The following is an 11,885-nucleotide window of genomic DNA, read 5'->3' on the forward strand; positions in this document are numbered from 1 at the left end:
GAAAGATCAAGGTGGAGCTGGGAGTTTAGCTCAGTGGTTGTAAGTGCCTGCTTGGCAAACGCGAAGTTATGAGTTTGATCCCAGGTACAAAAAACAAAAACAAAAACAAAAACAAACAAACAAAAAAAACAAAGATCAAGGATATAGTACCTGTCTAAAACTAAGAAGCTGAAAGCTCATTGGATAGCTGACTGTCTTGGTCTGATTTAGAAAGCTGGGAAAGCCATATTTGATGTCCACTAGCATTATGATCAAAAGATGCACCTATTCATGCAAAATCTAGCTTTTAAAAATGGGCATAAATCTGTTCCTCCTTTTTATCTCCCATGAGCTGGAAGCCTACTAAATAGTACCAGCTGAAATTGGACTATGGTCTTCCTCCCCTAGTTTATTAAACTATATGCCAGTCTTCTCTGGGCATATTCTACTGCCATACTCAGAAGTATGCTTTACTAATCTGCTAGACAGTTCTTATTGTAGTTTGACATATTGTCACTAATAGCGATGTGCAACAAATCTACATACTTTACAGTGTCTGAGAAGCAAAAAGAAGAGGAAGTGGTCATGGTCTTACACTTCTTTCAATCCACAACACAGTGACCTGACTTCCTAAATGTTTCATAACTTCCCTATAGCACTACAGGCTAGTGACACGGACCACTGAATAACATTCAAAGTTCAAACTATAGCATTACCGACTATACCTTAGATTCAGTCTTTAGAAGTATTGCTGAATTTTTTTCTGTTATCAGTATGTGTTTACAGTGCAGAACATTTACACACTCATAACAACTAGAGAGCTGTCTTTGAAAAAAATCCAGCTCCCTGATTGGCTAACATTTCTACTATTCCATGCTAAAGTGGACCCCCAAAACAGGGAAAAAGTAAGGACCCCTCACCTTTTCTTTCCTTCCAAGTGACAGGGGTAAGTCACATGTCCTTTCCCTCTGGGAGACCACTGAAAGACCAATGAAGACCTACTCAAGTTCTCAGGGAACATTGATAAATATGTAGAAGTGTTCAGAGAACTGTCCCTTTACTTGCCTTCCATGGAGAGATGTGATATTTTTTTTGAACACACTCTCTCTGACTCAGAGAGAAAGGCATCTCTGAGAGCAGCACAGGTTTCTGGGTATGATCTAAGGACCAACTGAAGCCTATATTCAGCTGAGGATCACAGCTGTTCTCTCTGAGGAACCCCAATAGGACCCTAATGCCCAGGTGAGATGGGATTTGGAAACAGAAGCTTCCTGTATTGTATATTATAGGGCCTGTACAGGATCCAAGTCAGACTTATAAATTATTTCAAACTGTCTATGGGATTCATAAAAAGGAAGAGAATCCCTCAAACTTCTTTCAGCAACTTGGGGAATCTCTAAGAAAACATACAACCAAATCACTTGAAGGACAATTTATTCTGAGATTTAAGTTTATTACCTACCCCCCCCCGCCAACATTGGGAGTAAGGTAGAGAAGTTAGTTATGGGACCTGTCCAAACTCTAAATAATCTGCTGAGAAAAGCCACCATATTTTGTTTTGTTTTTTAATCAAGATCAACAGGAAGCCAAAGAACAGGACTGAAGAACAAGGAAGAAGACTGCCGTAATAGTGGCCGCCTTATAGACCCACACAGTTGGAAGTTGCTGGAAGTCTTCCACAAGTGAAAGCTATACATTGGAAAGCTGGAACTCTTTAATCCGACAAAAGTGTGGATGTATGATGATGATGACTTTGACACTGACCATGTGAGCCAAAATTCCTATGATTGTGAAATGCAGCAATAGCTGACTTACACAGACACAGGGAAGACCAAACTGCTTGAATCAGATGATGAAGAAAGCCGCAGTGTGAGTACACGTATGACTAGTAGAAATGTTTCAAAATGGCCATGCAAACCAAATGAAATGTTCCATTGTTAGTACTAAGTCCAAAAACATAATGCACATGCGCATGCCTGAACGCCTTCTTTTGCATTACTCTACATCTAGACTCCGATGTGCCTTTGAGACCACTCAGACCAAATAGTCAGTTTACTTGAACTGTCCTCTCACTGGGATTCCTGGGCAGTCTTCACCTCTTTGGGCATGTCCTGTCATGAGATTTAGCTGATTTCTCATACCTAGACACTAAGTTTCTACCATATGTAGATGATCTCTTGGCATGTGGTTCTGCTAGGAAAGATTTCCCAAAGGGAACCCAAGCCCATCTGACTTTTCTACCAGACAATGAATACAAGGTCTCTAAGAATAAGGTTTAATTATGCAAATCCCCTGTACAATATATGTGTTAAGAAGTTAAGAAATTCCTGAGTTAAGAAATTCCTGACTTCTGTAAGTAATAGATCCCAGACTATGGGGAAATAGCTCATTTACCTTATCAAATGATTAAAATCACACAAGCACAGAAAAACTCATATCCAGACAAAGGAACTAGTAGTAAGGGGCTCTTTGAAACATTATAAATGTCCATCTTGGGGCAAGGGTATAGCTCAGAGGCATGGTGCCTGCCTGGCAAGTGCAATGACAGTAGTTCAATTCCCAGTTCAAGAAAAAAAAAAAAATGTCTCCTGTACTCATCCATAGAGAAAGCTTTTAGCCTATATGTGATGAAAATAGAGGGGGGCGGGGGGTTCTGGGAATGAAAGGGCCATCCCAGCAGACTATCTCCTACCTAAGCAAAGAAATAAATGTGGTAATCAAAGTCCATGGGCCTGTTTTTGGACAATTGCTTCTGTTGCCCAGTTAATTCCAGAGGTTTACTTAAGCCTAATACTGTCCTCATATCTCAGGACCGCTGTCCTTCAAAGGCAGTTTCTGGCTCTCAGAAAACTATCAGGCTATGCTGCTGGAGAGATGTGTCATTCAAATAAGAACTTCACTCCCCTAAGCTCTGCTACCTTTCCTCCAGAAGAGCAAGGGAAATTAACCCATAATTGTATCCAAGTGATAGGGGAAGCTTCTGCCACAAGGGGAGATTTGAGAGGCCATTGATTAGAAAATCCACACTGAGTGCTTTTCGCTGATGGGAACTCTTTCACAGAGCAGGACGTGTGGTGGTGGCCACAACAAAAGTGATAGAGAGTTCACTCATTTCCCAGGGACAAGCACTCAGCTAACAGAACTAGTTCTTACCTGGGCTCTCAAAGTAAGGAAAGGGAAAAGGACTAACATATAAACAAAATCAAAGAATATCTCCCTGGTCCTTTATTCCCCTGCAGTCATGTGGAAAGAATGAAGTTTCCTCACAGCTACAGGGTCCCCCTGTAGTATATTTGATACACCATCAAGAAATTGACCACCTGTTATATGCAATATTCTTCAATCAAGAAGTAACAGTAATCCACTCTGAAAGGGACAGGATAAAATGGCAGAGGGAAACAGGGGAGCCAATGTTGAAACTTTAGTGGTAATGTGAAGTCCCACCCGGAGGCTACTTTCAACCCTTTATTTTGGAAAAACTCCCCAGGAAATGCTAAGTCCCATTACTTTCAGGTGGAAACTAAAAAGGCAACTGGTTGCACTTAGAGCCCTCAGGATGGGTCCAAACAAAAAAGGGAAATTCCTCCCAACAGCCAGTAAGTACAAGGCCCTTGATTAATTCTTTTACTTAGGAAAGAAAGGGCCTCATCAGATGGTAAATAATCTATTTACTAGATTCAATATTAAGAAAAATATGGATAAAACTGTTGCATAATGTGAGTTATTCCAAAAGAACAACTGTCGCACAAGAAGACACCCCGGCATTCAACAGAAAGGGACGAAGATTGACAAATAAATATTACTCACCTGTCCAGAGTAAAACAGAGCCAATTCCTTCAGGTCAGGGTAGACAAATTTACAATGTAGATAAAGGCATTCCTTTGCGGGACTGATAAGTCCATGGATGTGGTTCAAGCCCTTATAAATGGAATTATTTCTCAATTTGTGCCGCCCCAAGAGCTCATTATTCTAGGTTTCAGTTATTCAGGAATTTTAAACAGCCTTGAGAATGCAATATCACCTACATTGTGCCTGGAAACCCCAGTCTTCCTGTAAAGCAGAGGGGGCCAACAATAAATTAAAAACCCATCTCCACAAATTAAGCCAAAAGACTGGGCTTCCCAAGACAACCCTCTTATTTACTGTCCTACTTAGGAAAAGAATCTCCCCTCACTATTCAGGCCTTAGCTCCTTTGAGATGCCAAACAGGAGTCCCTTTCTTACCAATGATTTCTCACTGGATCTAAAAGTAACTGCCTCTGTGAAACACATCACCTTTCTGTTTTACTTCCAAAGGGCCCTCCAGCAAAACACGGAGACCCAGCCCAGAAAGAACAAATCCCTGTTTTTCATCTGGGAGGTCTAGTCTTAGTGAAATCTTTGCCTACCTCTACTTCTTCCCTTAACACCTTGCAGGAGGGACGCCTTCAAATAATTTTCTATACCCTCTCAGTGGCTAAAGTTTCAGGACACGATTCCTGGATCCACCACTCCATCTAGGGCCATGATCAGTAGTCCAGGAAAGAGTCTCATTGGAAAGGCCAACAGGAAAAGAACCACTTGATAGATACTGCTGTGGTCTGGTAGAAGATGGAGGATTCTTCTCTAAGAAAAAACACCTCCTTCAAAAGATAAGTAATACTCTATAGAGATTCACACTCCATCTTCTGATTAAATCTCCTGCTAGGAATCTTCATTCTCATTTTCCTCCAGTTTCACTTAACCTATCAGATCCCAGAGGAGTGGAATCATTTTCATTGCTGAGCCAGAAAAAGTACTTAGTTTTATTTCCTCTACTTAAAAATTAACCCTGTTCTGAGAATATGTTCCAAAACCCAAAAGCTGATCTAAGTGGTCATATCTCCCTCCCTTTCCTATCTCATTCAGTTTACCCTTGACCTTCTTTCCAACCTACAGTGCCACCCCTTCCCCTGAAAATCTACCTCCCCAAAAGACACCTTTATATTTCTTGTGCATAAATTAGAGTTCCCCAGCACATTCTAAGAGTTTGACTTATCTAAACCTCATTGTTTTGTTTCTGTCTTTGTTTATCATTATACATTTACAGACCCAATCTGCCATCTCCATTTCACTGGAGATAAAATGTTTATATTTCCCTCTCAATTTCAGCCACCACATTTTCAATCAGCTCAACCACACATTAGAAGAAAATTGCTGGTTATGCCCCTCTCTCCCTGCCCCAGCCCACTATGCAATCACCTTAGCCTCTGTCTGACTTCAGATAAAAGCATTCATAACCTACACAGTCAGGTAAAATCCTTTCTTAAAAACAAAGACTGTGATCCAGCCTGTTACACAGCTCACCTCAGTTTAACAGCCCTAAATATTCCATCACCCCTATTTTAGTTCCCCTGCTTACATACCTCAATACCCTGACCACTGCAGATCTTTGCTCAGTAAACATCTACTCTCAAACAACCTATAAGCACTCAGAGTTTCTGGTGTAATTTCCCCATCACCATACATAGACCAATTGATTACATAAGCATTGATTTCCCTATACTCTTGATCATATAATTGATTACATAAGCATTGATTTCCCTATACTCTTTCCTGGACTACTGATCATGGCTTTAGATGGAGTGCTGGGTCCAGGAATCTTGCCCTGAGACTTTAGCCACTCAGAGGGTATAGAAAATTATCAGAAGTGTCCCTCCCTATTGGGTTACCAGATCTACCTACATAGGAGGAAACTTGAAACCAAACCTACAGTCAAGAGAGCAAATAGGGCACTCCCACTACAAAATTACCGAAAATTGTCCAGACTTCCTAAACCCCAGACACCGGGTAAATTATTCCTGTTAGATAAATGATGACAGTCCAGTACAGAACAGGGCCAGAAGGAATTTGGGGATTATAGGTGGAACCTCCTAAAAAAGCTCCAAAGGAAAGTACAAATCCAGTTTATTTACCTGGGTCTTTATGGATTAAAGCACCAGAATTAATAGGATGGGCCTAGGTAGGGAGACTTAAAGGAAGAGCATGAGACTGGAGGAGTGAATATTGTTGAGTAGAGAGCTATAGCAACGTGCATTATTACCTCTCAGGTAGAGCAGATGTGTCATGTTCTTATGCTCAGGCAAGGGGCTTTGGGATGTAGGAATGGGTTTTGATTGATCAATTCCCAGACTAAAAAACAACTTTTGTCCTTCTCCCAAACCCAGGAGGATAAGACTTCTCCTTGTATATAGCTGAGGGATAGTGGTCTCTCTTCCTTTTAAATAAAAGCAGACATACAGTCCAATCATCAGGTGGTTCACTTTCAAGTTCCTCAGGAGCAACCTGGGCCTAATTGCTTCACACATTAATCACCACAGGGATTATAAACTCCTCTGCTTCCTTATCCCCTTCTACTTCACTGCCCTTTTGACATACATCCTCAGTCTCTCAACTTGCATAGAGACTAAGTATATTTTCTTCCTCTGTGGTACATTCTTGCCTGCCAGCTGGAGAGCTACATGTTCTTTAGGTTTTCTGTTTCCCCAATATACATTTTTGATGGAATCTAGCCAGTCCCAGTTCCAGTCAAGGCAAGGTCTTTACTAAAACAATAACAATAACAACAAAAACAATATAATTTAGGACTGGGGCTGCCAGCAAGGACTGGTAAAAGGTTAACAGATCTTCCTGCACCACTAGCCTAACAAGTCTCTCTTGATTTCTCTAATAGTTTACAACAAATGGCACTTAGCCTAACAGCCCTCCAACCTGAATAGATTCCCTAGCAGCAGTGACCTTACAAACTAGAGAGGACTAGATCATATGACTGATGGAAAAGGGGTGTATCTATGGCTAGAAGAAAAATGTTACTTTTATGCCTACTAGGCTGGAATAGTGAGTGATAAACCACTGAAATTAACTAACTATCCTTGGAAGACCCCTCCATAATTATCTGCGTCATGGAGATCCTGGATAGGAATCTGGAATTGGGCTTCTTGGTTACTTCTCCTAACAAGCCTATTTCTAATTTTTCCATAATATTATTCAGGCCATGGCTACTTAACCTCATGGACAAATTTGTTTTTACAGAATTAAGGCTAAAAATGGTGCTTCCAACAGATCCACTGACAAGCACTTCTGATTCCTACTCAGGGCCCTTATAGAGCTCGCAACGGTGACTCTCACTGCTAGGCTACCAGTCCTCTCGCTCAACACAAAGTGCTTAAAGTCAACAACACCCCTACACTTCTAACAGCAGTTAAGAGGGGACATTGAGAACAGGAAAATGGAGCAATGGGCAGATTAGGGTAAGGGTCTGAGTAAACTAAATTAAATGAATAAACCAAAGGCCAGGGCCTGTGTAGACTGAGATAAGCCTCACAAAACTGAAGTGCAAATTATCAAGGACATGCTCCCAAGTAAACTAGGATAAGTCTTGAAAAACTTAAGTACAAAGGACCAAGAAATAATAGTCTGCTTTTCAGACATCAGAACCCTAGCAACAGCAGCAACTGTATTCTCTCACATTCCTGTGTCCTTTTCTTGCAGAAAAGCCCCTAAATTTATAGTCTAATGGGATTCCCTCCTTTTGGAACCTCTCCTGACACATGTGAGTTTTACTTTTATTCTTCCTAATAAGCCTCTCACAGTTGTGTCCCCCAATTCTGTCCCGCAAGCTTCATTTCTCTGCTGCCCTCAGGACAAGCGCTGAGAGAGAGAGGGAGAGACAGAGAGACAGATAGAGAAAGATGGTTACCTTATGAATTCCGGGATATTTTGACTTTCATGAAGAATGTTATAGATATCCTAATAGGAATTGTATTAAATCTGCTTTGGTAATTGAAAGGATTTTACCCTAGATAGGACATTACAGTAGTGAGAGGCAAGACCAAGGGACGTGTACTTTGAGGTCACTTTCCCCGCCACTATACAATTTACCTGTAGCGCGAAGAGTCCTAATCAGGTACTCGCGCATCAGCAATGCCACCTTTAAGCACCGCCTCAGTTGAAAACTATATGTATGCCCCCTCCCCCGCCCCTCCACATGTCCAGCAGAGAAAGCCAGACCCCCGGTGGTCATGGAATTTGTCACCGCGTGCTTAAAATAAAGGCCACTTTTACTTTATATTCTCTCTTTTACTGCACCGAAAATCGTATCAGCAATATGGTCTTTTCAGCAATCTTGAGCTTTCAGACAGTGATGATTGTTGTGTTCACATGTTGGAAATAACAATAAATGACAGTTTTGCTAAATTGTCACCTTGTATATTTCTTATATTCATATAATTGGCAATGGCAATAAAATTATATTCTTACTGAAATAGATATTAAGAATTTTACACTGTATTCAAAATTTTTAAACTTCTGTATGTGTTTCTAAGAAATTCTAAATTTGTTGCTAAACTGTGACTCTTAGTAATGGCATTAGTAAACTGTTTTCTCCTAAATGGTAATTCGCATTGCTTTTCAAGAGGAGAGAACTCTTAAGTACTTTTTTGATCTGCTTTACTGGCATAACTAAGCTTGCTTCACTGAAATATTGGCTTTCTTTAATTAACTTGGGCACCACGGTTGTTTCTTAGCTGAAGTCTACTGTACAGATTAAATGTGCGTTGTTCTCAGCTACTTGTTTTATGTTTCCTTGTAAGCTTTGTTACTATGTGTCAAAGTTTTAATGTTTTAGGGTGCTGATTACAAAATACATAGGTTAAAACTTGACAGTGCACTCTAAATAAACATCCTGAGAGACACTCTTTGTAAATTTCTGACATTGCTTAGATTTGGCAAACAGAACTTATGACACTGAAGCCAGTGCTCTGTCGCATCCACTCAAATATACACCATGTTCTGACCTGCATTATGGAAGCTCTCTGGGCACTGAGGGGCAAGGTTGCAGATGGTTAATTGGCAACACCGTCAGAAAAGAAGAAAATTCATTTGGACAGAAAGAGGAAAAACTGAAACATCTAAAGCCTCTTATGCATCAAATTTACCAAAATCTGCTTAGAGCTGCACAAGTTAAGGCTAAAAGAAGAGGTAACATTATCAATTTCATGTGCATTAAAATAACCTACAAATATTGTTAATAACTATACTGAGTAATTTGATGATTAGAAAAAATGGGTTAATTTTTTGAAAGACAATTTATCAAAACAATATAGTTTATATTTTCATAATCATAATATATTTATACTTTATATAATTTACATGTTTATTGAAATATACATATCTAAAATTGAATCGGTAATTAATCTCCTTAAACACAAAGGAGCAACTTCAGGTGAGTTCATTGGTGAATTTTACCAAACATATAAAAAAGAAATGAGATAAGTACTCTATGCTGGGTATGCCGGTACACACCTATAATCCCAGCATCTGAGAGGTTGAGGCAAGACGAATTTTGCAACTCCAATACCAGTTTGGGCTACAAGTGAGGCCAAGGCCAGCCAGAACTGCATAGTGAGACCTTGTCTCAAGAAGACCAAAAGGAAGAAAGAAAGAAAGAAAGAAAGAAAGAAAGAAAGAAAGAAAGAAGAAAGAAAGAAAGAAAGAAAGAAAGAAAGAAAGAAGAAAGAAAGAAAGAAAGAAAGAAGAAAGAAAGAAAGAAAGAAAGAAAGAAAGAAAGAAAGAAAGAAAGAAAAAGAAGTACTCCAATATCCCTCCCAGAAAATGGACATAAATAATTGCAAGTTATTTATATAAATCTAATATTATCTTAAATCTATAAATAATGTCATTTTTAAAAAAGAAGAAAAAGAAAGAAGGCACTTTAAACCAATGTATTTTAAAAACTAGATGGAGAACTTTTAACAAAATATTATCTTATCAAATACAAAGTTGTATAAATAAAATTATAAAACCCAATCACTGAGATTTATTCTGGAGCAGTTCTGGAACATCAGTATCCAAAAATTAAGCACTTGGCAAAAGCTAATATCCACTCACAACAAAAATTTGCATCAGGTTAAGGATAAAGAAGAAAAGTTTTGGCAACTTTGTTGAAAACATTGAGAGCAAAAACTTATAGCAAACATCAAACTCAACACCATGAAATTAGGTCCCTTCTGCATAAGATTAGGGACAAGCACAAAGGTGCCAGTTCTTGTCAGGGGTAATCTATGCAGCAAAATCACCAAGTTGGTATAACGTGGGTCAAACTACAATCTACCCATAAGATCACGGGTACAGCTGCTTAGGTAACATTGATCATACAAACAAATGTGTTGTTTAGCAAGAGTACTGGAAAGAACAGAAATTTTAGGGACAAGAGAAAGTATGAGTTCTGATGTTTTGGTCTCCCACCAAAGTATCTGGTGCCAATCTGGGCCCACTAGACCAGCAAGTGCTAATTATAGTATAATCTCAAACTTCTGTTTAGGCCTCGTTATGGCTTTTCCATCTTAATTTGCCTTGAGCACAATTCTGATATCTTTATTCTATTTACATTTGGACCTACTATAAACTTACAATAATAAAAACATTAGACTATGAAGAATTAAAGAAACATTTCAATAGAACTTCATCCACTCAAATATAGTTAATTGTTCACGAATGAACATGTATAATTAAAAAGGATGGGAAAGAAACTATGTAAGAATGATCTTTCAAAAAAATGATACCTGAACAACTGGATATACATGTACAAAAAAATAAGATAAGTTATGAGGAAGAGGTACACATGTTGCATGTTGACTTTATCTAGTTTAAAAATTAATTCAAAATGAATGATAGACCTAAATGTAAAGCTCAAACTGTAATATTTGTAGAAGATAATTTAGAAGCGAATCTAAAATATGTTGGGCTTGACAATGAATTTTCAGATATAACATCAGAGGCATTATCTATGAAGGAAAACATTTATAAGCTTAATTTTATCAAAATCTAAACATTCTTGCATAAGGTATTAAGAGGATAAAATGACAAGCAGCAGATTAAAAAAATCAAAGTAGAAATCTCAGGATCTGCTAAAAGACATATACATATTCCAAGAACTAACCTGATTTAAAAATGGGCAAAATCTTCCACCAGACACCTCACCAAAGAAAACAAACAGATCATAAATAAAAATATGAAAAATGATTAATATTACTTTTTATCAGGAGTTTGAAATTTAAAAAAGGATTTTACTATAAACCTACAAAAATGGTTAAAACCTATAACAAGTAACAACAACAAATTCTTGTTATGACATGAAATGGTTGCTGGGTGAGAATGCTAACACAGCCACTTTGAAAGAAAAAAAAAAGGAAAGTAATATCATAGAAAACTAATCATATTCTGATGATTACTACCTAGCAACTGTATTTTTATGAGTTTACTCAAATGAGTTGAAAACTTATACAAAAGCTTGCATACAATATTTATAGGAACTTGGTGACTAAAACTTAGAAGCGCCTTAACCTCCCTGAATGGAACAAAAACAGCAAAACATACAAACAAAAAATAACCAGACAAACAAACAAATTATGCAACTGTTAGTTACAGTTACAATGCTATGAAAAGCATAAATCTTAAGTGTCAGTTGCTAATTAAAAGAAGCCCTTCTGATAAGACTGTAGACTCTCTGGTTCAGGAATTTGTACCTTTTATGCTGTGCTGCAACTAAACACAAAGTAGCTTTTGCCAAATGCTTTAAAGGGAGGGGAAAGTGGGTAAAATGGGTAAATAGTGTATTGATAGTACTAGAAAAGGGGAACAGTTTGACATGATACTGCAATACTGAATACATGATGTTATGCATTGGCAATACCTAGAACTATATAGCACAATGTGAATATTAATGCAAGCTATGGATTTAAGTTAATAACTTTTAATGTTGATCCATCATGGAATATGCAAATATACTTTTTCAATGTAGGATAAGAGGAGAACTGCTGAAATTAAAGACTTTATAGAATTTATAATATCTGCTCAGTTATATAGACCAAAAGTTGCTTTAAGAAATA

The sequence above is a fragment of the Cavia porcellus genome, unplaced genomic scaffold (genome assembly GCF_034190915.1).
Source record: "Cavia porcellus strain 051 isolate PalLab524CR breed Dunkin Hartley unplaced genomic scaffold, mCavPor4.1 scaffold_8, whole genome shotgun sequence".
In the NCBI taxonomy this organism is placed as follows: Eukaryota; Metazoa; Chordata; class Mammalia; order Rodentia; family Caviidae; genus Cavia; species Cavia porcellus.